Consider the following 23210-nt stretch of genomic DNA (forward strand, 5'->3'; position numbering starts at 1 on the left):
ATTGAATAATGCAAGTTGTCCTTTTTTCAAGTATCTCTAGACATAGAATCAATAATCTGTAATAGATGGAAAATCTTTTGATAAAGAAAAAATAAAGATTCTCATTCAGCTTGTTTTCTGAACCTCAGTTTCTGATAGGAAGTGGGAGGTATTTTGTTTGAATCTATCTTGCCTATATGAGTTACAACTAATTTTTTTAATGACTGTTCCTTGGTCTTTTTATAGGTAACATCTAGCATAGCAAGTTCCTGATCTCAGTTTAGATTAAAGCACCAATATAATAACTGATAATAATTAAAGCAAAAGTAAGCTGTTACAGAAACATGAAGGGGTTACTTTCAGGTGAACATTCTTCAGCATTGGCTTGAAGCCATCTTCAGCAGTCAAACACAAATTAAAATCCCAGTCATGGAAATTTGTTTAACAATAAAACCCCAGTCCATGTAAACATCTAGATTGGTGTGGAGGAAACCATGAATCTATGTGGACTTAAAAACTATAGCAACCTGTTTCAGGCCACTAGATATCCCTCCATTTTCCCCCTAAAGTAATAAGTAGGTTGCTCAAAAAGCCTTTACATGTTCTTTTATTGATATTAAACACAGTCCCTAAAACTTTCTCCCTCCCAGGGGCTAGAGACAGAAATTTTCTTGCTAGCTGTTGCCTATGTGCTTTGGCATATAAGGCTGTATCTTTCAATATCAAAGTACTTGAGTAAGCTAATTATACTGATCCTAAAAGATTCAATGCCTGTAGGCTTTCTTCGGTGCACTGTGTATTTTTATCAGAAGTGAAGCTTGTCTTGTCTGCTTGCTGTGCTGTGCATGGGTTCTTAACCTCCTGCTAAGATCCCAGCTATTGATTTGGGTTGGCTCTCTCTGTAGGTGCCTGGCATGATGTCTTTTTCTCACAAAGCAGTAAATACCTACTTCTGAAAATTGGGACTTTTGCTGGTACTTTTAGATGGTCACCAGAAGCACAGTAACTGGTTCACTGGGAGTACTGCCTTAACATAAAGACCTAAAATCTGGAAATTGCTGCTGATATGCAGTAACTTGAGCAAAGGCAGTAGATGTTCTGCCCTTTGCTGAAAACTGGGTGGATAACACCCTGACATGCAGCTGGTATCTTGCTTCCAGTGGATTTTACTGAAAATTCCTATGTTCTTTTCCTCAATTGGTTTTAAACTTTTTTTCAGAAAAATTCACATATCAAGGGATAACTAAGTTTTGCACAGGGTCCTATGTAGTAAAGTCAATACATAGGTATCACTATGTGAGCTGTTTTTCTATTGCACTGATAACTTATAGTCATCAGATAAACCTTTTTTTTTTTACATTCCCCATGTCTGTAATGAAGATCCAAGTGGAGTATCAAAAGCATCGCTGGGCAGTTTCAACAGGTGAAACATCATGGCAGAAATAACCAGTCAGGCAGTAAAATTGAGGAAGGAAAACCAGGCAGATTGTCAGAAATGTGTTCCTGGCTGACTGACAGAGACCCTTTCCAACAATCATACAAACATGTGCTTAACTACTTGGGTGAGCAGCCTTGCTGAAATTAAGGGAAGGAAAGATTTAAAAAGGAAGTATATTACCACAAGCATTTTTTAGGCTTCAGCCTTTGGTCTATGGAATAGTTTGGCTTTTACTGCTCAGCTTTACAAAACACTTCAAAAAGTATTGATGTAGCAGAGGGAGGAATATGAGTAATCGAGCAATATAGACTCTTACAGCTCACATTTGTATGACTCATGGTATTCAGGCTATGAAAAGTAGGACAAGATTTAATGCAAGGAATAATGCAAACATTTGTGTCAGTTTATTTTTTTTCATCAATAACTTTAAATGACAAAAGATTTCCCTGTTCTCTTCTATATTTTAAGACGGAAAAGTAATTCACAGCTGCACCTTCTCTGCTCTGCTCAGCGAAGACCAAGGACAAATGGCAGGAAAACCTGGAGCGTTTTGCTGCAGGTCGGGAGTAGCCACTAGGAGGGGCTGACTGCCTTGAAGAGAAGGTAGGGATTGATTTACTAACAATTCCAATAAAAAACGCTAATAAAAGGAGTTCAGTACAAAAATAGTGCTAAGCTAAGATAAAGTTGAAATATTTATATATTATTTACAATAGTTACATAATAACTTGTGGGATAAATGTTTTGTTTGATACTAATGTACTTCCAGGCAGCAAAAATATTCACAGGCCTGATATCAAAACAAAACTCAGAACACTGTTCTCTCCTAAAAGATAAGATTTGATTCATGGTAATTCTTAGAAAGAAATGTCCTTTATTTTATGAACCATTGTAGAACACAGATAAAATAGCTGATTGAATAATGAAAAAGAAAAGATCTCTGTTCTGTATGGGGTTCAAAGTCAGTGTGTGTAAAGCCAGGTGGCCTTGTTCATAAGCATGGCTCTTGGACAAAACAGCATCTGTTTTTCCATAACAGCCTTTTTTGCTGCATTATAATCTCTTTATATATTTAATACCATAAATAAAACACTGGAATAGAAGACAACTATAAATAAAACACTGGCATCGAGGGACTATGACAAAAGGGATCTCTCAACTTGTTTCTTAATATCAGTGCCATAGTTAAAAGAAAAGTCTGTTCAGTGCCATACTAGAAGGGATGAGGAAGTAACTGCTGCATTCCCTCCAGCCCCCAGACTGGCAAACACTAATAGTAGTGCTGGGAAAATTACAGATGGGATTGTTCAGCATTATTCCTTTCAGCTGAGGCTTCTTTTTTCTTGTCCTTCACATAGAACTTACTGCTCATGAAAGATGCCAGAGAGATGATGCTGACTTCTTATTAAGAGATATTTTGGAAAAGGTTTCATATTTCAACCAGAGATCAAGCACCATGACAAACATATGAGTTGTTGCTTTTCAACCCCAATTCACAAGACAGTTTGTGAAAACTTGTCTTTGGCCCACAGTTATAATCACTGATGTTTCATCTGACAAAGGAAAATTCAGGGCAAATGTGTTCTTCTCTAAGAAAGGAAGGAAAAAATTTGATCTAGAAAGGTAAATATGAAATATAAACATTTTTGAAATTTACTAAGAGTCCTGAAATCAAAAATATTGCAGCTGCCGAACTATAGTCCAATATTTGGTGAAACAAGATTTAGTTTTGAGATCTGAAAAATAAGAAAGGAAAGAACAGACTCCTTAGTTCTCTAAAGGCAAATTTCAGTGAAGATCACTATTATCTGTATGAAAAATGGGCTAAGAATATTCTTCTTTGAGTGAGGATGGAAAAGATCAGGGTGAAAAAGGACAACATGAGCTGACCATCTGTATTCGACAAAAATATATTTTATTTTTGCCATACTCAAAAGTACTCTGCTGTGAGTAGGAATCTTTTTCACACTGATGTAATTAGTATCAGCGCAAGAAACCTGTCTCCTGTTTCTCTATAACCAAGGAAAAAGAAACCCAACAGTAATGACAATGTCAGAGGATGGTTTCAAAGCAGCCCTTTGCTCTGTGAGGAGGCAAGTTGAATACTGTTTTTAAACAGGAAAGATCTCTGAGATTCCACTGAGTTCATACAGAAGGTGGTCCTCTGCCTGTCACAGGTTGCCCTGTGACTTCAGTGCTGCCTTCATGGTAGGGTGAGGAAGGCTGGAAACTACTGCCTTTCACAGAGGCAAGTTCTTGATTTGCAGGGAAGAAACAACTCCTGCTATCAGACAATTCAATATGCCAGTGTAGCAAGGGTCTAGGCTTTGTAAAAAGACCAGTATTGTCATTCAGAACTTTGTGGGAGCTTCTTTGAGGCAGTATGTTACCTTTGAGGAGAGAAATAGCACCCCAAATCCATATGGGAACTGGCAGCTTCCGCTTCATTGTCAGCTCAGCTTTGGGGCTGCCTCCCACAAAAGTGTCTGTGCCCAGACCTTGCCAAACTCAGATGGGGTCAACCTAGGGCAATATTTTTCCACACTGAAAATTTAGATATACAGTCTCACAGTTTATATCAAATTAGGATGTCAGAGGAGATGATGTGTGGGAATATGTGGGATCTAGTTGCCACCACTTTGCTGAATCTTCTAAATGTGAATGTTATTAATCATGACCTTCTCATGCCTACTAAAGTTCAGAATCCACACAGTGTAGCTGCCTCTTGCAGATGCATTTCTTTTGCTGCAAGGGATTCCCAGTCCTGATGAGCTAGGATTGCAGCAAGAGGTGGCAGCTATGCAGAACTGCTTGTAGGTAGCAAAGTGTAGAACACTTTATAGTACTGACTCCTAATTAGTTTACTCAGATATTCCCAATTCCTTCACCACTGGTGATGTTGGGAAGCTCAAAGAAAAAGAATGATGATACAGTATACTCTCCTACATCAACAATTTCACCTACAAACTCCAGCTACCTGAAATAGTTCTTTATACAGACCCTCCACTAGAAAATCAAAAGCAGAAGTATCCAGATGAAACATTTTTGAGAGAAGACTGTGCCGTCCTACATAGTGGAGCCATATAGTCATGTTAAGTTTATTAAACAAAGAGATGCATTATGAGCAAGAGTGATTGCTGTCTTACTATTAAAACAATTCTTTTATTGTGAGGGCTGAGAAGATGTGCCATTGGTATAACTTGATGCCTGAGAATACATCTACTGCCGAGCCCTCTAGATTCCCACCTACTCTGTCATCTGGCTGGTGCAGAAATAGACATTTAAGATAATTAACCATGGATTTACAGTGCCATTTTATTTCTCTCTCATGTTAGAACTTGCCATTATAGTGGGCAAGTATCAAAAATCCTAGATTGTCTAAAGTGTTATTTAGTCTCCTTATTTAGTGGAGGCTGACCCCAATTAGAAATGCAGTAAAGTGCTTTCTTGGATTAACTGATTCATTGTTGGCAAGCAAATTCAAAGATTTCAGCTGTGATGGCTGAAATACTTGCCATCTCTGGCTGCCCCCATAGGCAGTCTGGTACACCAGAAAACAGCTGGGACACCTCAGTTACTCATGGCCAAAGTCACTTGGCTAAGAGATCATTAGCAGCTTGTGTTAAGAAGCAAGACTTTCAAGAAGCTGTTGGGAGATGGGTGTGCATTGCTCTTCACTGGAATGCAATCTTATTAGCTTCCTTCAGGACTTCTGTCTATACCTGGATTGTGTCCTGTTAAAAAGGTTATTTCTCAGCTCAGTCAAAATTTTCCTTGCACAGAGAGCATCTGTTTAATATTATTCTGAATGAACTGCAATTTGAACTTGACAAAATATCAGAGTACAAAAAGTCTCCATCAAAAAGAGAAAGTTTTTCTTTTGGTCTAAGTTTGCTGGGATTCTTAATATGGATCCACTTGCTCTTGACAGCAAAGATCCCTCACACTAATACAAAAACCTGAATAAAATTAGAGATTAGTGGCTGTAACAGAAACATGACAACTCTTCATTCTTGAGTGAGATTTAGTGTTTAAAATGCAGTTGACCTAATTTTGCTTAGAAAATCTCTTATTCGCTTTATCTAGGTTTACATTCAGAGGTTTTTTTCAAAATAAGTCTTTCCCATCCTAGTGTAGGAACCTTTCATTCATCTTCCCATTCCTTTCTGGGAGGGTGCCATGTAGCTCGACATGCTCATTCTGTTCAACTCTTTCACTTTCATTCCACCATGGCTGGGATAAAATCAGGGAATAAACTGTGCTGAAGTCCACTGTCCACTCTGTCTTAAGTAACTTCAGTCAAATGCATGGTTTTCACTGTGATAAAAGCTTGATTTCACATCTGTTCATACTTGTATAGACAAAAAAAAATGTTAGTTGTAGATATCCACAATTGAAAGCATTTTTGACTTACGAACTTTTGTTTAAAATATAACTTCTAAAGTAAACATAACCTTTCTTGTGTGAAATTTTCATATTATAGTCATTGAATCCTTAGTTCTTTGTGGCCTTACATTGTTAAAGATCCTACTGATTTCAGTGGAGGCTGAAGTACTGCCTCAGAAGTGCTAGCAATAGGAATCCGAAACACTGTTTAGTTCCTCAACTTCAGGATTTTAAAATCTATTATTTAATATAAATTCACCAGGCAAGCACACAGAGTTGATGGTTTGATAGACTGGGAAGTGCCAACCTTTTCAGAATGTGATCCCTGGTGTTGCAGCCACTATTATACATGAGAAGAGATCTTTTAAGAAGCTGTGTAAACTTGATGCATCCAAAATCATTAAACACCTGTTCCATTAATGACATGGAATTTGTCCTGTGTACGCTTGCAGCAGATTCCATCTGACAGTTCATCTGAGAAAATTGGGCCTAATAAGGAGGGCAGAGGTCCTCAGCTAATGAGCAAGTGGAGGTTCTGATCTATTAGGTTAGTTAGAAACTACCCTGTCTTTGAGACTTAAAATATGACCGGGGCTTTGGCCTTGTTTTGAAACATTTATGAGTCAGTGCCTTAATCCTGCAGGACTACCCACCTGAAATCAGTGGAACTATTCATAGCAGTAAAAGATGCACTTTTGGGCCACAGCAGTATGTTCCCCATGACATCATTAAGTCCTTCACCACCTCTCAGCCCCACTTCCTCAGCATGCTGGCTCATCATCTGGGGAGGATGAGTTAGTCTTGCTTTGCTCTCACTTAATTTGAAAGAAATGTGCTAAGTGAAGGTTGATTCTTTATAGTAGGAATTCTTGACTAATAAAAAAGCCACTTCTTTTTTCCTAACAAAAAGTTCTGTTCTAAGTAAAGTCATAGCTCAACATTCTTCCCATGCTGAGATGAATTTTTTGCTAGAAAAGTCAATATTATTGAGTTTATAAATTCCATTTCCAGAAAATATTAATGAGAATGCCTGTAAAAATTATTATTATTATTAGTAGTAGTAGTAGTAGTATTAATAATAATAAAAATAATAAAAATAATAAAATTTATTATGGGAAAGCAGGTGCATTCAGAGAAAAAATCTCCAGAAAGTAAGTATATTTTGCAGACTTCAGTAACCATGTAAAAAAAATTTAATAGTGAATTAAAACTGCAGAAAATGTTGACAGTGTGAAACATCTGCAAACATAATTTGGGCCCTGTTCTGCAGTGATGTCATCCTGGAGCTGCATTGTTCATCTAGTTTGTTCTCTGTGTTGTGACTCATTTCATAGTATGTATTGACCCTGAGAAAACCTTGCTAAATTCTCACAGGCCCTTATCTCCACTCAATCTCTCAGAAGCACAGCCACCAAACCAATAAGTATTTATGTTTTGTATTTATGTGAGTGCCAGAATTTTGTGCTAACAGTTTTTTGAATGAGACTTGGTGATTTATTCTTATCATCTGGTACTCTCTTAGAGAGGTGGTTGATGCCATTAAACTTTAAAGTTATCAGTATTTCAGGAGGAGGAATGTAAAGACAATGCAAATGGAGCGAGGCTGTGACTGACAGAGTGGTGGCAGGTCCACGGAAGAGAAAGAGTCCAAAAGTACAAGCTGAACTGAAGACATAGTGTGGTTAGGAAGGCCTTTACAGACATCTTTTTCTTGAGTCAGGCCAGGAGGACTGATGGGAAGGATACTGTTTGGTAGGTCACGTGTAACTGCTTCCCCATCACGAAACGTGCTTGGACCTCCACTGGTTGCACTGTTGCACTGAGCCCTTCAGTTAGGGAAGAACATGAGATACTACAGATATTGCAGGTAGCAGATGAAATGATGGTATTATGTTCTGTAATTATTTTAAAGACCAGATGTAAACAAATGTGGCATTTTTTCCCTTTGTGGATTCTCATGCATTTTTGTGTTGTATATATAGCCCTGCACAAAAAGTAACCATCCAGCTCCATTATCTTCCATTGTCAGCATAGTTCTTCAAGGCACTCATTTGGGTGGACATTCTTGGCCTTTAATCTAGGACTTAGTTGGGGCAAGAAAGATCTGGCTGGAAGAAAGATGTGGACATAGTTTCCTCACGGGAGTACAATTTCTATCTCCAGACAGCATTTTATCTGTACAATTCATGTTGCTATAAAAGGTAAACCCCAAACAGTACACAATGTTTTGTCAGTGTAACCGTCTAATTAGGGTTTTTGCTACATAAAAAATGTTACAGATCCAAACTGAAAATTTTGGCTGTCGTCCTAGCTCAACAGAATTATTTACTGCTGGCCTGACTAGTTATCATTAATATATACCATGATGATTTTGTGTGTTATAGGTAAGCAGCATGGCAATAAGTCCTGTATTCCTTGGATGGCATATAATGGAGACTAGCCCATCTTACAAATGCATGCTCAGGGCAAATAAAAATAGCTAATGTGCTGACAAAAGATTTTATTTTCTATTGCACAGTTTGAACTGTTCCCTGTTTAATATGTGACAAAAGAACTCCTGTTTTGTGGCTTTTAAGTCCAAGAAGCACAAATTCTGTTTTCAGTTAATTTATTAAGCAACTCTGATCTTACAGTGCGAGAGTATTATTCCAGATTGTGCTATTATAGCTGACTCTATAAAAAGTACCACATATTTTTCATCTTGTCATCTTTACCAAAGTGCACGAATTTTTGTTCAATCCTAGATCATATGGACTCTCTTTTCTGAACCTGCTGACTGACATGAATGGCAGCTTTGCTAAGGCAAAGTAAATGTCATGAAATGTTTTGTTCTACCGCAGACACTGGCAAATAATTGGCATCTGTTTTCTGTTGTCTAGCTGCCATTCTGTTTTCTAAAACAGAAACTTCCATTTCTCATCTAATTCCTTGATGAATTCAGTCTCTTAGGGGACAGAAAAAATTGCAAGGAAAAAACGTGAAATATTTTGTTAAAGGAAACCTAAATAGTTTCATAGTGATTTCCATGTAGTAGTTATCCAAACCAGTTGGAATTTCTTAAAACAAACCAAATAAAAGCTCCAGAATGTTGATCTTGACAACTGGAAAATTCTTCAACTGTATAATGTTTCTGTGTTTCTCTGGATCTTTTTGGTAGATTCTATTGGAATTCAGTCACCTTTTTCATCAGCATTACTGTTTTACCAAAATACAGCGTAATTTCTGTGTACACAGTAGGAGATTTTTCATTGTATCCAATTATTGGCTAACAAGATATAAAATACGTATCAAAATACGTATTCAACTCCTTATTACTAAAGCTTTAAAGCAGATAAAATAGCTCTCTGACTTCAGGAATTCTTTTGGCTAAGCATATGACATTAATACTCATTAATATGCTTTCAAATATATTTCCATAGTGATAATAAAATTAACACCTTCTAATTTTTATATGGAAACTAAGCCAAAGTGCATTTGATCTTGTGACTACTTAGCAATGTGCATGATACTTAAAATATCAATATAAATGCTGAATAAAAATATTTTCAGTGAAGACAAGTTGCATCTTATGTTTTGAACTGATATTGTTCAGCTAGATTAGAAAAATTTCTGATAAAGGACTAAGAGTCAGCTGGATAAGAGATCAGCTTTTGTTTTTACACTGAAATGTTTCCATAGTTTATCATAAAATACCAAATAACACACAGAAAGTTATTTCCAGTTTTTATATTTATTGTTTGCCACTAAGGTGGAGTCTCAATAATCACCGAATTTTACAGGCAATATTTACTTAGATTAATGCAAAGATCAGATACATTTTCTGTATTATTGCAGAGCAGACCAGTATACTTACATTAACAGTGAAACCTCCTCTCAGCACTCTTCAGTAAAATTGCAATTCTAGAATTTGTAAGCCCCAGTTTTACAAAATAATTTATAAATTTAATCATTGCTGTGAAAGTAAGATATGGTTTTAGATGTGACTCTTTGATTGTTTATAAGCAATATAAATTAAACATATAAATATTTTGAATATAAAAATATGTATATGTTTTTTTACATATAAAAATATGTAGGAGTTTGCTTCTAGTGTTCCAAATCTGCAAGCTTTTGTTTATGTGGGATAAGCTCAAATTTTTTTGTGGAATCACTGTCCTTTCATGTATAGGACATGTGAGACATTTCTCTCTCAGTCCTATCCCATGGCCTATGTGAATTACTGGGGTTTCTTACTGTCTAGTGCCTAGCAGATTTAGAACCCAAATTGCTGCAGATCTTTATCAGATACTTTACCACAGAACTAAGGTCTAGAGCAATGTCATGTTGGAAAAAAGCACAGTTATCCTGTTAGGTCAGTGAGCTGTGCAGCTAGTAGGAAAACGTAGAGAAGGTTTAGAGCCTTTATTAACTGCGCCACTTATGAGACAAAAAGGCAACAGTTTCATTTACAGCACTGTGAGTCTGTATCACTGAAATAATGAAGTCTTGCTGAATTCATTCTCATTCTCTCCCAAACCTCATTATTATGATTTTGGTCAAGAATGACTGGCTGAAGCTTCATTTCAACTTCATAGTTGAAAGCATTCTCAGAGTCCACCTTCTTCATCAGCATTAGTCACTGTACTTAGTTTTGCTGTATGCTTACCTCTCTCATCCTCTTTTACTTCCTTCTTTGTTAAAAGATCCATTAGAAAATTATTATGCAATGTGCCAAATAATTTCTTGGTGAAATACTCTCCATTGTAAATTCAACTCTTCTAATGTCAGAACATGGACTACGGATTTTCAAACCAATTTGGTATTTTGAGAAATGTTCATGTTTTACTATTCTAGTTGAACATAAGAAGCATACAGAAGGTAACTAAAACAAATTTATTCTGAAGGAAGAACAAGTGCTTCTTGTCATTTTTATAGAGGCTTTTGAATACATTATGACTTGCTGTTTCTGTATGACACCTGAAGAGTTGGTATATATTATTTTTCAACTTTACAAACTGATCAACTAAAAAAAAATTTTATGACCCTTTAACATTCATGGCTGCAGCACCACTCCCACTGTGATATTCTACTGTGATTTATAGCCAACAATTTTTGAACTCGTATCAAATCATAAACATATTGGTACCATTCTCTCTATCATGGAAACAAGTACAACCAAGCATTGTCCAGGTGTGGAGACAATGTCCCACATAAGAAGGATGCGGATCTGATGCAGTGAGTCCACAGGAGAGCCATGAAGATGGTGAGAGGACTCACCATCACATAGAAGCAACTCTTCTATGAAGGCAGGCTGAGAGAGTTGGAGTGTTCAGTCTGGTGAGGAGAATGGTATGGCACCTTCCAGTGCCTAAAGGGGGTCTATGAGAAAGCTGGAGAGTTATTTATTGCATGTACTTATAGGACAAGGGGTAATGGCTTTAAATTGAGGAAGGGCAGGTTTAGATTAGACATGAGGAACAAATTATTCACTATGAGTATGGTGAAGCACCAGAGGAGGTTGCATGGAGAAGTGGTGAATGGCCACCCCTAGAAATGTTCAAGACTGGGCTACGTGGAATTTTGAGCAACCTGGTCTAATGGAATATGTTAATGCCCATGGCAGGACAGTCAGAATTCATGATCTTTAAGGTCCATTCCAACCTGAGCCATTCTGTGATTCTATGACCATTAAAAAGTTTAGCCTGTAGTAGAATCCCACTCTGTATGAATGCTCTGGCCAATTGAAGTTTGCACATTCACATTTTCCTATGAAGTGCAAAAGTGCCATTGCTATGCTGTGACAAAGTAATTTTTAAGCTGCAGCATACATTTAAAGAGGTACAGTGGCGTAGCATAATTCAGTAAAAAGGCAGAAGGTATTCTTGTTTCTTCTGGTTTGATGTAGTAGAACTGATTCTAATGAATTTTGGGGTGTTCTCACCTAATTTTTTTTTTTTTTGTAAAAAATTTTAGGGAAGTCATTTTCATAATACAGAACATAAAGCTCCTTGAACTTATTTTGTTGTAATGCTATTAAGATGTACATTGCAATTATAGCATTTTTCCCCACTGAAAATAGAGTAGTCCTATAGCATCTAAGAAATTAATAAAATTTCTTTTCTGAATGAACTCAGCGAAACTGTTATATACCATGGTCTATGCACCATATTGTATAGCATGATCTTAGAATGTGTCTCTCCTCTGAGGATGGAGGCATCTAAATCTCTTGTAAGGCTTATGGCTATATTTCTTCCTCAGCAGTAGGTTTATATGTGGTTCACGTGAAATACTAAAATCATCAGGATCAAGAACTAGAATTTTCACAAGAAGTGTGCAGTTATGAGGAAATATACCTTTAACACTGAAATAGTTCAAGAGAAAGCATTTTTGGTGATTTTGAGATATCCAGAAACAAAAAAAAAGTCTGCAATTTCACTCCCCAAAATTGAAGTAATCTGTTTTATTTTTGGGGTTTCTCTGGTTCATTTTAGTTGTTTTTACTCATTATTATTTTATTATTTGACATGTTACTATTTCCTTCTTTCCTTCTACCAACTGAAATGACTGATTTCTGCCCCCAGGTAAATTGCTTCCTTTTCTGATGGCTTTTTTTTTTGTAGATCAGAGTTCCAATATATCCATGCTCTTGAAAGGGAAGCACCTAATACACAGCTCATTTATCAAGGCAAAAGTGTTTAACTATGACCCTAAGCACATGCTGCTGCTTGTTAGTTTAACTGAAGCTACACAAACATGATAAAAGGTAACTGACCTTTATTCTGTGCTCTGGGTATCTGTTTGATGATGGTCTCACTTTGTCCAGAGGTTTAACAAGTGTTTACTTTTTAACTAACTCTCTGATTACATGATCCTCTTTTCCCCGACTCTCTTCCTTCATCATATGATACAGCTTTTTCTTAAGTCTCTGACATTTCAAGTGAGGGTCACTGTATTTATGCAGTGCCAAGAACTAGGAACAGTCTTATGTGCTGAGTGTGCTCTTCCGCATTGTTCTGCAAATTAGTCAACATGAAACCAAATAGTGATAATGTGTTGTTATGATTAAGGTTAATAAGCTACTGATTATCTCCATAGACTACGGTTCCAGACACATTATTTAAATGGAATGCTTTTTTTGAACTAGTTGATAAAAGATCCAAATTTCCCCCTGTTGTGATAAAAGATGTTCTAAGCCTTTAGAGAGATGGGGAAGCATTACACAACAGGAACACTTTACTCTGTTCAATACATTACAGATTTATCTCACGGTGACAATAGCACACTACAGCTCCAGAAAACATTGTCTGGTAACAAAAAGATGTTCTATGTCAGAGCCCCTTGAAAAAAACCACTTGAGTTAAGAAACCAGTTCTTACTTTTTGGTGAGTGCAACAAATATAACAAAATATTGTGTTCAGTTAACCTTGTTTTCTAAGCCTAATCAACACACAAGGCCACTAGGTTTATGTAATCTAATCTTCACTAACATGGACAATCCTTCAATAAAACCACTGAAGATATGACCGTTTAAAAATTAAAAAAGAAAAAGAAAAAAAAACAAACTTCCCAAACCCAGCCAACAAAACTAACCATAATTTTGGCTGAGTCTTTGTCAGGCCTGCCAGCCTGACAAAACTTTCTTAACCTTCAAAATTAACAAAAATTTTTAATTCACAAACTTAAAAAAAACCAACCTGTAACTTACATGTTCATAGGATACATAAATCTTGACCAGACATAAATTTTTTATTTTTCAATTTTTTTTGCTCATTTGTAGTTTTACAACTCATTTCAGATCATTTGCATGTTTGGAAATATTGAACAGAATAACTTTTTCTTCTCTAGTTCTTGAGAAGGATACTTTGAATACCTCAGTCAAATCTAGACTTCTCTTAATGACAATGGTTTCTGCTGCATTTTTCGTTAGTCCCAGGGGAAAAAAACAATCCAAAAAACACCACATAAAAACAGCACAAGAATTTGAAAAGCTTTCTCTGACTTTTTAGCCAAGTAGTCTGACAGCTACCAACTGGGTCATTACTGACAAGCTTGTATTTTCATGCTTTATCACGTCAGTTGGCGCTCACACACCTCAAAGAGGAGTAGCTGAACATTGAGCTAAGAAAGGGCACTTGTTCTGCCAAAAAAGCAAGGTGCATGGCGCAAAAGTGCTTTGACAATCAATTATTAAGGATCCAGAGATGCCAACTCATATGCATGTATGTAAGTCAATAACCTTTGAGCAGTTAATCCCCAGGGATCACAGCAGACAGTGGCAGAAGGGATCAAGGTCAGTGATAATGAAGTCAAAGTGGTGGTGAAGGCCAAATACAATCTAGTTCATCCCTAAGAAAGGAAAGCTTGCAGTGACTTTGTTAAACTCTCTAGCGATGCGCATGATAAAAGACAAGTTAATTTTCCAAGTTAATTTCTTGCCTTAGTTTAGAGAAGTCCATCCTGCTTCAGTTCACATTTTTGTTGCAAAGCAGACATGTCAATTACTAAGCTCTCAAGTTCCAACCATTTATTTTTCAAATATCTCTTGCTTGTTTTCTTTATCCTTGACCAGTACCCTAAGACATGCATATGAATTCATTCAAAAACCCTGGAAAAAATGTAAGTCTGATATTTACCTGTCAAACTGGGGTTTTAGCATAGAGGAAAATCCAAGTTGCATACTTGTATCACAGAGTGTTTGTGTGAGAGAGAATTAGAAAAATAATTAGTCATCCTGTGCATTTTCTAAAATGGGTTGAAAATTGTCTTTACCTTGAGTTATATTGGAAACAAAATATTTTACTGCTAGTAGTGGTATACAAAGTTAATGCAAAGTTAAAATTCAAGAGCTAGTGCTGCAATATTCAATTGTTCATGTGCAAGATAGACACTTCCATAAATAATATCACATAATATGTATCTCAGCATGTCTCTCCTACATAGGCAATTTATTAAACCTATATATAGTTACCTAAATAGAATAATTAGCCCAACAATCCACTCTGATCACTGAAATGATCACTATTTACAGTACTTTAAAAAATGTAGTCCATTAGAATGTCATGAGCTAGATTAGCTGTAAAATCAGATCTTAAAATCTTTCAGATACAAGCAAGCCATCTATCTTTTTCATTAAGATAATTCTCTCTTTCATTTCCTCTAAAAAAGAAGAATTTCATATAACAAATCTGAAAACTTGTGTAAAACCTCAAATTTTTTTTTTTGGTAATTCAGAAAATACAAAGAAAACTACATAGTTTAAAAGGAGCCAAGAAGTGTGATATCACTGCAAAAAGATTAAAGAAGACACTTGGTGTTGTGTGACCTATGCAGTCACAGTGTTGAAATGTTTAAGCATGTCAGTCAAGTTATGTGTGTTCTGTGCATGTGCAGTACATCATGAAACATCAAATACAAATGTATGAACTCTGAATTAGAATTTGTTATAAATTCCTATGGGATGGGAGAAAAAATTGGAGATGTATCATTACATGTTTATGATATTTTTTACATTTTTTTCTGACAGGCAGGCACTGTTAGTCACTGACAATTGAGAGAGTGGATTACACGGCCCCCTTTGAGCTCCTGATTGACTACAACCTTTTGGGTCTTCTCTTGTCACAGGCCTTAGACAGTACGAATGGGATTTGGAGACACTGAAGCACCACTTTTGTTTGCATTGGCAGATTTTGAGTGTAGTTGTGGTGGGAATAGAATGGCCTCCTCCCTTGACAGCCCTCTTTCTCTGAGGAGTGGAAAGAGAACAGAAAAAGACAAGTCTACTGCTTGGGCACACTGGGGATATAAACTTCTCCTGAAGTATTTCAGAGTTGCTCCCTGGAACAAAAGGGGAGCAGGGAAAGGATGTCTCTTGGGAGTCATAATTCATGTTCCAGTCTGCTTATTGAATGGGGCAGCTCCTTGAAAGATTCATAGATTTTAAGGTCATTTATGATTGTCTTGCCTGGCTTGTGTGACACAAGCCATAGAATTTCATCCCATCAGTGTTGCTTTCCAACCCATTAGGATTATATATTACTCCAAGTATATATATACTTAATGATTCTCCAGTAATAAAAGAAATAAAAATTTAATGGGCATAAACACAGCAACTTTTCTAGGGCTGCTAAAGACCAGATAGTGTACTGTCGCTTGTCAAGTTTTAAATAATTTGAGAGGAAAATACATACCTAAAAATACTTTGAATGCTCCTGGTAGGCTTTCTTTGTGTAAATTGAAGGCAGTGAAGGGAAACAAAGCAGCCTGTCCAATTATCTCACTATTTGGGGAAGAGTATCCATTTCCCCATCTGTGCTGGCAGTGCCCTTTGCTGAGTTTCTGCCACAGATGTAAGCAAAGGGGCACAGAGAAGGAGTAGAAGTAGCAGTATTATCATTGTAGAAGATGAATGTAGTGGCACTTCTAATTTATTTAGTATTCAGGATTTCAACTTTAATTAGGATTCTTTTGTCACATCATTCATCAAACACACTTGAAAGAGATGGAAATTAACACAAAAGTTTCTGTTGCCTCAGGCATGCTTTTAGTACTTCTCCTCGTTTTGGTTTATTGTTGTTCTGTTCAGTGAAATAGTTTAGTTGTTATAGTTCACTTAGCTGTAACTGGGTTTCAAAAGAGATAGAATGAATACATGCTCTTAAAAAGTGCTGGTTTGTGAAGCCCCTGTAGCTCCTAAAACGTCTTTTATTAAAAAAAAATAAATTCTCTCTCTCTCTCTCTCACTGTCTTTCCCTCTCTTTTTTTATTACTGACTTCTGAGTTGTTAATGTAACACTGTATACCGGGTTTTACCCTTAGAAATCATTTGTGATACATTTGTTGCCGCTAGAATGCTAGTAAGTCACAGAGTTACTCATAAATTGCACTTTGTGTTTAGATGAAATAACTTGCTGAAATCATTCCAGTTGGGATGAAGCTCAGTATAGCTACAAAAATACAGTCTGCATGGAGAAAGTTTGTATTACTTATTACTCCAGCTACATGCCTGCCATTGTAAAATTTACACTGTTGTGGCATAACAGGAGCTGCATTGATATATAGGCGCTCCTTACACCCAGAGCTTCCAGCTCGGGTAGCAGGGGTCCATTTCACTTGAATGAAAAGAAAGTGAACCTGTATTAAAGTCTGAGACTATGCAATATCAGCAAGGTAATTGCTGTCAGCGCAAGAATCCTTAGCCTATGTCCAAAAATCACATTTAGTTGAAAATCAAAAGGTTTATTAAGCAAATATTTCCGGGAGCTCTGGGATTAATGAAGCCTTGTTTATGCTGCTTGTGAAGATGAACTCCAGAGTCTAAGCAAGTGCAAATTCTGACTGTAGGTTTTCCTATGGTTTTGGATTTTGAACATTTCCTTCTACATTCACTGGTGTCCAGTGACGTGTAATTTTGTGTAGCTTTTCCATAAGTAGCACCCCTCACTCTCTCTCTCTCCCTCTCTCCTGATTGCTGAAGTTTAAAAAAAATCAATAGCAAAGTTCAATGACCTTTTCTCTTTTTTTGTGCTATCTTTTCAATATGTACCTGAAAGTTTAATGGATAAAGGAGTGGAATCTTTTTCAGATATCCATTGCTCCATAATATTTCATGGGAAATGTTGCCAATACAAAATTGGTAATATTTTGGGTGTACTTAAAATCAGCATCCTTATTAGCAAACCTTTTAAATGGATCTGGAATATCATTCCAGGTTTTCATCTACATCACAGGAGCCAGAAATTCTATTTCAATAGGGCAGACATTCTATTAGAAAACATTTGATGTTGCGTGTTGGATGTATATTGAAAGGTTATAACAATCACAAGATGAAAACACAGTCAGTGTTTTGAAATTAAAGATAGGTTTCTACTCCACAAAATGTTTACAAAGTTTTTAAAGGAGCCGTAAAGTAAAAGTGAAAATTAAGAAACAGTTGAGAAAACTAGAATTACCTTATGAGGTCATCCACCTCCTGGCTGAATCAGGCAAACATCTCATCTAACATAAGTGGGAGCAAGACCAAACTCCTTATTTTGAACTCCAAACTCCTAGTTTTTGAACACTGCCAAAGAAACCAGTTACTTTGTACACCATCATTCAAATACAAGAAACTAATGAGTTTCAGAACCATTTCCTCACCCTCGCTGACTTCTGCAGTATATAAACCCTGAAGTATATAACAGAGTATTTGTAAGAACTCAAAATACACATTTTAATTATAATGCTGCTAAAAATAATGGTTTACATGTTTAAGAAAATTTCGCTAGTTACAGATTGTTTCAAATAACTGGTATGCTGAAACCCAAGTATTTTGGTGAAAAAATCATAGTGATCAGTTTAGTCTTAAGGAAAACCCTTGGCAACAGGAACTGGTGGCTAAAAAATCTCCATTATAATAGGACATCACAAATGCATATTTTGTGGGTGCCTAAAGCCAGTTCTGAGTATAAATAAACTGTAGCTCTGAGAATATTATCTATGCCTTGTACTTCAGAGCTGTCAGTCAGTATTTTTGATCATTAGCCATCTGTGATTATCTTAATTTTTGCCAGCAGGAGAAGGAACTCTTTTCCACCAGGGAGCTCTGTTATTACAATATAATTTATATGTAAAGAGCTCATTTCATTAGAGGGAAAAAAACACCAACTTTTTACATAGGTTTGGTGGATTTCTTTTTAGTTTAAAATAAACTTTTAGTGTTAATTATTTTCCTTTATTTTTTTTATTTATTTAATATCCTTAGCATGGTCCATGTAAAAGCAATTAGCATCATATTAGTGGACTAACAATAATTCTGTATTTTAGTTTTTGTTTAGCATCCATTATGGAAGATTACAAAACTTAGCCAATCACAGACCTGAAGCATTTAACTAGAAAAATTACTACTTTTTCAATTTGACTCAAAATTATTGTACTTGAGAACCTAACTAAGTCTTTACCACATGCCAGTTAAAATCCTTGAAGGGTCATTTTAGATTTCCCTCCCATGCGTCTGTTGAAAGAATGATTTTATAGTGACCTTGGTTTGAGAATAACTTGCTGAAAAGAAAATGCTGCACCTCCCTGATTTACTAAAATGAAACTCTGCCCATTGTTGTAGTATAAAGCCCTATTTTTATTGATGTTGTAAACGCTGACATTATAATCTAAGTAAATTGGTTCATGAGGACACTAATATAAGTCCCTTTATAAACTTCACTTGAAGTGAAAAAATTCTGACTTCTTACTAACTATCCCAGTTTGTCAATGGTGCTAACAACTGGTTGTCACTATTTTCAGCCTCAGGTCTTTGTTGTCTTAAAATTGGAAAGTATTCAGGTGAACTTCAAAATAAAATCAGAGTCAGTATGACTGTCTACACATGATGCCTGTGTTTAATATCCTCAGAAGACAATGGAGGCCTGTGTGTACCAAGAGGACCCTATGGTTTCATAAGTGTACACACAAGCCTTCTGCTCATGCACCCTACCTGTAGTACAGAAAGTGTCTGCAGCTTTGGTTTTTCTCTCACAAATCTGCCGGAAGCCAGTTCCAATAACAATGAAAATTGACTACTGAAATTGAATGGCCTTTTTTTGATATAACTAAGCTTTGAGGCTGTGACTACATTACATTCTCAAAATTATGCTATGTATTTGACTCCTGAATTTGAATCAATTCCATGATCTAACATATAAGGTCGGATGAAGAGTCTCTGTCAGTTATACACAAACTTCAGCATTAGCAGGACATTGCTGGTCTGCCCTATCTGGTCATATGGATTTATGACATAGAGAGATGCTGTATATAACAGCTCTTCCAACATCTTTAATCACCAGCATGAGGTGCATTTTAGTAAGCAGTGTGAGAATTAATTATAAAAGCTCTCTAATTTAAAGACAAATACTCCCATTTTGAGTACATTTTTTTTTTCCTACAGTTACACTAAGAGTCAAACAGCAAGGAGGAAAAAGATATATGTAAAAAGAAAGAAAATATTGATGTAAAATTTAATGACTGGTGATAACAATTAGAGATGGACTTAGTGTTCAAATCTTGCAATCCCAGCTACCTTGGGTTTGCACATTCATATCACCTCACTCTTGCCCCAACTGGTTCTTCACAAGCAGATCTCACATTTGTGTAAAGAGGAGCAGCTGGGACATTCACCTCGGAAGTGCAGGGAAGATCTAACATAAAACACTAATATAGACACACACCTCCACTGAGATTGACGTGTGAGTACCTTGGTTGAAGGATAAGAATAGTTAATGTAAAGTTATGCCACAAATATATTCTAGCATAAAAAGTGACAGTTAAAAGTTTTAATTAAAATAACATTGTGTAAGCACCTCTGAACCTATCATAAGTTTTGGATAAAATATCTTTTGAAAATTGTAACAACTTGGGAATTGAACAGCTAACAGAGTAACAGAAGAATTGAACAGCACAAGGTTTTCTGCATTTTTTAAACAAAACTACCTTCATAAAATGTCCTGGTTCTGTTAAACAACTTGGGGCAAGCTGAAAGCAATTCACTTTTTACGTCTTTATTGACAAACTTGATTTGATTGAATCTATATTTATCCTCATGTGGCTTCTGGAGCACTCATGAACTTTCATAATTCCAGTCTATCAGAACAAATCTGCAAGTAAAAAAACTCACTGTTATCAGCAGGTATTCAATGAATGGCAGGTGGCAAATAAAGCACTTAGAGAATTGTTTTAATTGCATCTCTCTCCCATATCCCACAACTTGAGAAAGTTTTAGAAAGCTGGAGAGGAGCAGGATGGGTTTGTTTGCTGCTTTGATTTTGTTCCAACATGGCTTGCTTTCAGAAAAAACTCTCTGATAGAATTTCACTGCCTTTCATGTATGGATGATATTTAAACTGGCACAACAAAGGGCATATTGTAGTGCAGCAGAGATGTACCTCACAACAAATATGAAAGCAAATAGTTGAATTTGCTGCACCACTCAAGTATATGAAGAAGCTTTTAACCTGAGTCAGTTGACAAGGAGTGAGAACAAAATTCTTTTTTTCTGGATATTAAATAGAAATTCAAGTTAAGAGGTTTAGCTGTACCTATGTTTTCTGCAATTAGTTTATTTCATAGAATTAAGTTAATAAAGTGGGACAAGAAAATTATTAACTGCAAAGTTCAGTGTTCAGTTCAATATTTTTTTTTCCTTTATGCTGTTTTCTTACATGTTCCTTGTTTTGTTCTTACATGCTCCTTGTTTTGTGTGACAAAGAGAGCACACAGAAGAGAACACACACCCTGCATTAATGAGTATTTGAGGTTGGGCTGGGATTCCAGATCAGAGCAAACATTCTTCAGTGGATGAAGCTGCTGAAGTTTCCTACCATAGTCTTTGTCTATGACTGCAGCAATTTTGAAAGCCACCTAATTTCAAAATAACCATGCTTAATATCTTTATTTTCAAAGATTTTGATTGATAGTTCAAAATTTGTGAAATACCAACTGTTTTTAGTGGAATATGTGAAGGAATGTTTGGGTGTACATTTATAGCAAGGAACTTTATTCTGTAATAATTTTGTGCTGATGAAGTATCTCTATAGAGCCATAAAGAGGAAGTGTAGATATGAGCAGACTAAGAATCAAGGGTTGGTAGTGCACCATCCTTGTTTAATCTTCTTTGCAAAGTGAGGTGAGTGATACTTGGTTGTTCTTAAGAATACCTTGCAAAGCCTTAGGCAGTGAGATTAATTGTGATGCAGGAAAATTGAAGGAAAATATATGGATAAATGAGCAACTAAAAAAAAGTGAAACTAGAACTTGAGTTCTTTTAGTTGTTCAGAATTCACATAGAGACAGTGAGACTGAAGCCTGTTTCATTTTTTTATTGACCAATTTAATTGAATTTTAATTGTCCAATACTGAAGAGCATGAATTTTTGCAATGTGCAGCTGATGTTAGAGGGCATTTGAAAGAGTATTCACCCTCTACAAGGTGTGGTACCAAACAATTAAAAATGCTGATCTGAGAATATTTTTCTAAAATCAGGAGTGAATCATCATTTCAGGCCAACACTTCAGGGCAACTTGAAAATTTTCCATGAAGATAAGACAGGCATTGGCTCTGTTCTCTGTTTTCCTCCCTCTGCCCCGCCCCCCCAGCTTTACAACATTCTCCAAGTCTCTTATGCTATAGAGAATGTAGGTATACTGTCTCTCAAATGCATATTTTATACATTGGTTTAAGATCTAGCCATTACATTTCCTCACCTTTAGACTTTAAAATTAGATTAAAGTCCTTAGAAAAATTATGTTGCTACAACTTAACTTGCCCATCCAATGTTGATTTGCTGCATATGTCTCAGTTAACTCAGTTAACTTGGGAAAGACCTGGAATTCTAAATCCTACCAAAAAGTCAAAAGAGACGATTTCCTCGAGAAAGCTTGACAGTGTCCTTTTCCTCAGGTTCTGAGAGGTGAAAGATGAGTGAAGAGATGAGGACTAATGTTTTCCTTTTCATTTTCATTTACAGGTATAATCCCCTGAAGATGTAGGTGGGTTTCTTCTGTGGTTCAGGTACTAACCTAGGACTCACAAGAGAAGAGTTCAATGTCCTGCTGTGTTACAGACTTCTGAAGCAAGCAATGTGGTATTTCATTTCACCATCTATGACAAAGGCATAATTTCATCTGTATTCTAGGGATTTTATTCAGGTAAACGAATGCAAATATTTATGTTCTTAAGAAGATTACATTTAAGCTATACTTATGTAAGAATTTCTCAAGATGCCTCTATATTTAATAATTTTAACTGTAGACTTTATTCAAGTCTGAGTTTACAGTTTTCACTATATTAGGAGTTTTTCTTGACTATGTATGAAAAAAAAATATTACCCTGGAACTTAACGAGGTACATTTATTCCTATGTTATGGTAAAGGAGGAAGTTCAGCTCCAAGGCCAGTAGCAAGCAAATGTATTATTTAAAAAGGAAAGAAAATACAGCCTGCTGGGCATTCATTTGCTTAGAGGAGTTCTTTGTATTTACAGTCCTAGAAAAAATATTTCCTTGTAAAACATCCAGTAGATACTTAAAAGCATACAACGTTCCTGCTTACTGAAGGGAGGCAACAGAGACATTACTCAAAGGAGAACTGAAACCAGAAATAATAACATATAATGAGGAAAATTGCTGCCAATGTAGTTCAAGAGAAAATAGTCACCTTCAAAAGATAATTAAGAACTTTGAGGGACTGAAATAACTTTCAAGGGACATTCTGGGACATTCAGTTTCTCAATTTGGCCATCTCAATTAGGTATGTAAAGTTAAGCCATTATGATTTTGCCCATTTCCTTCCCACCTCTGTTTTAGTCTACTATTGTTTGAAAAATTTATCCAGTGTGATATAACGGCATTAGCTGTGACTCTCTTTTATCCCCAAAATCCTCATGCTCTCCTCCTCCAAATTTGTTG

At 36.1% G+C, this 23210-nt stretch overlaps 1 long non-coding RNA gene across 1 annotated transcript in view; it reads left to right on the top strand.

Annotated features, from left to right (window-relative positions):
• Positions 1-22441, top strand: part of LOC119698068 — a 48785-nt gene extending 26344 nt beyond the window's left edge. The window contains exons 3-4 of the long non-coding RNA XR_005256053.1: positions 1886-2020; positions 22272-22441. This is a non-coding gene — a long non-coding RNA (uncharacterized LOC119698068). The remainder of the gene's footprint in view (positions 1-1885; positions 2021-22271) is intronic.
• The last annotated feature ends 769 nt before the right edge of the window (positions 22442-23210 follow it).

The sequence above is a fragment of the Motacilla alba genome, chromosome 2, assembly GCF_015832195.1.
Source record: "Motacilla alba alba isolate MOTALB_02 chromosome 2, Motacilla_alba_V1.0_pri, whole genome shotgun sequence".
Taxonomy (NCBI): Eukaryota; Metazoa; Chordata; class Aves; order Passeriformes; family Motacillidae; genus Motacilla; species Motacilla alba.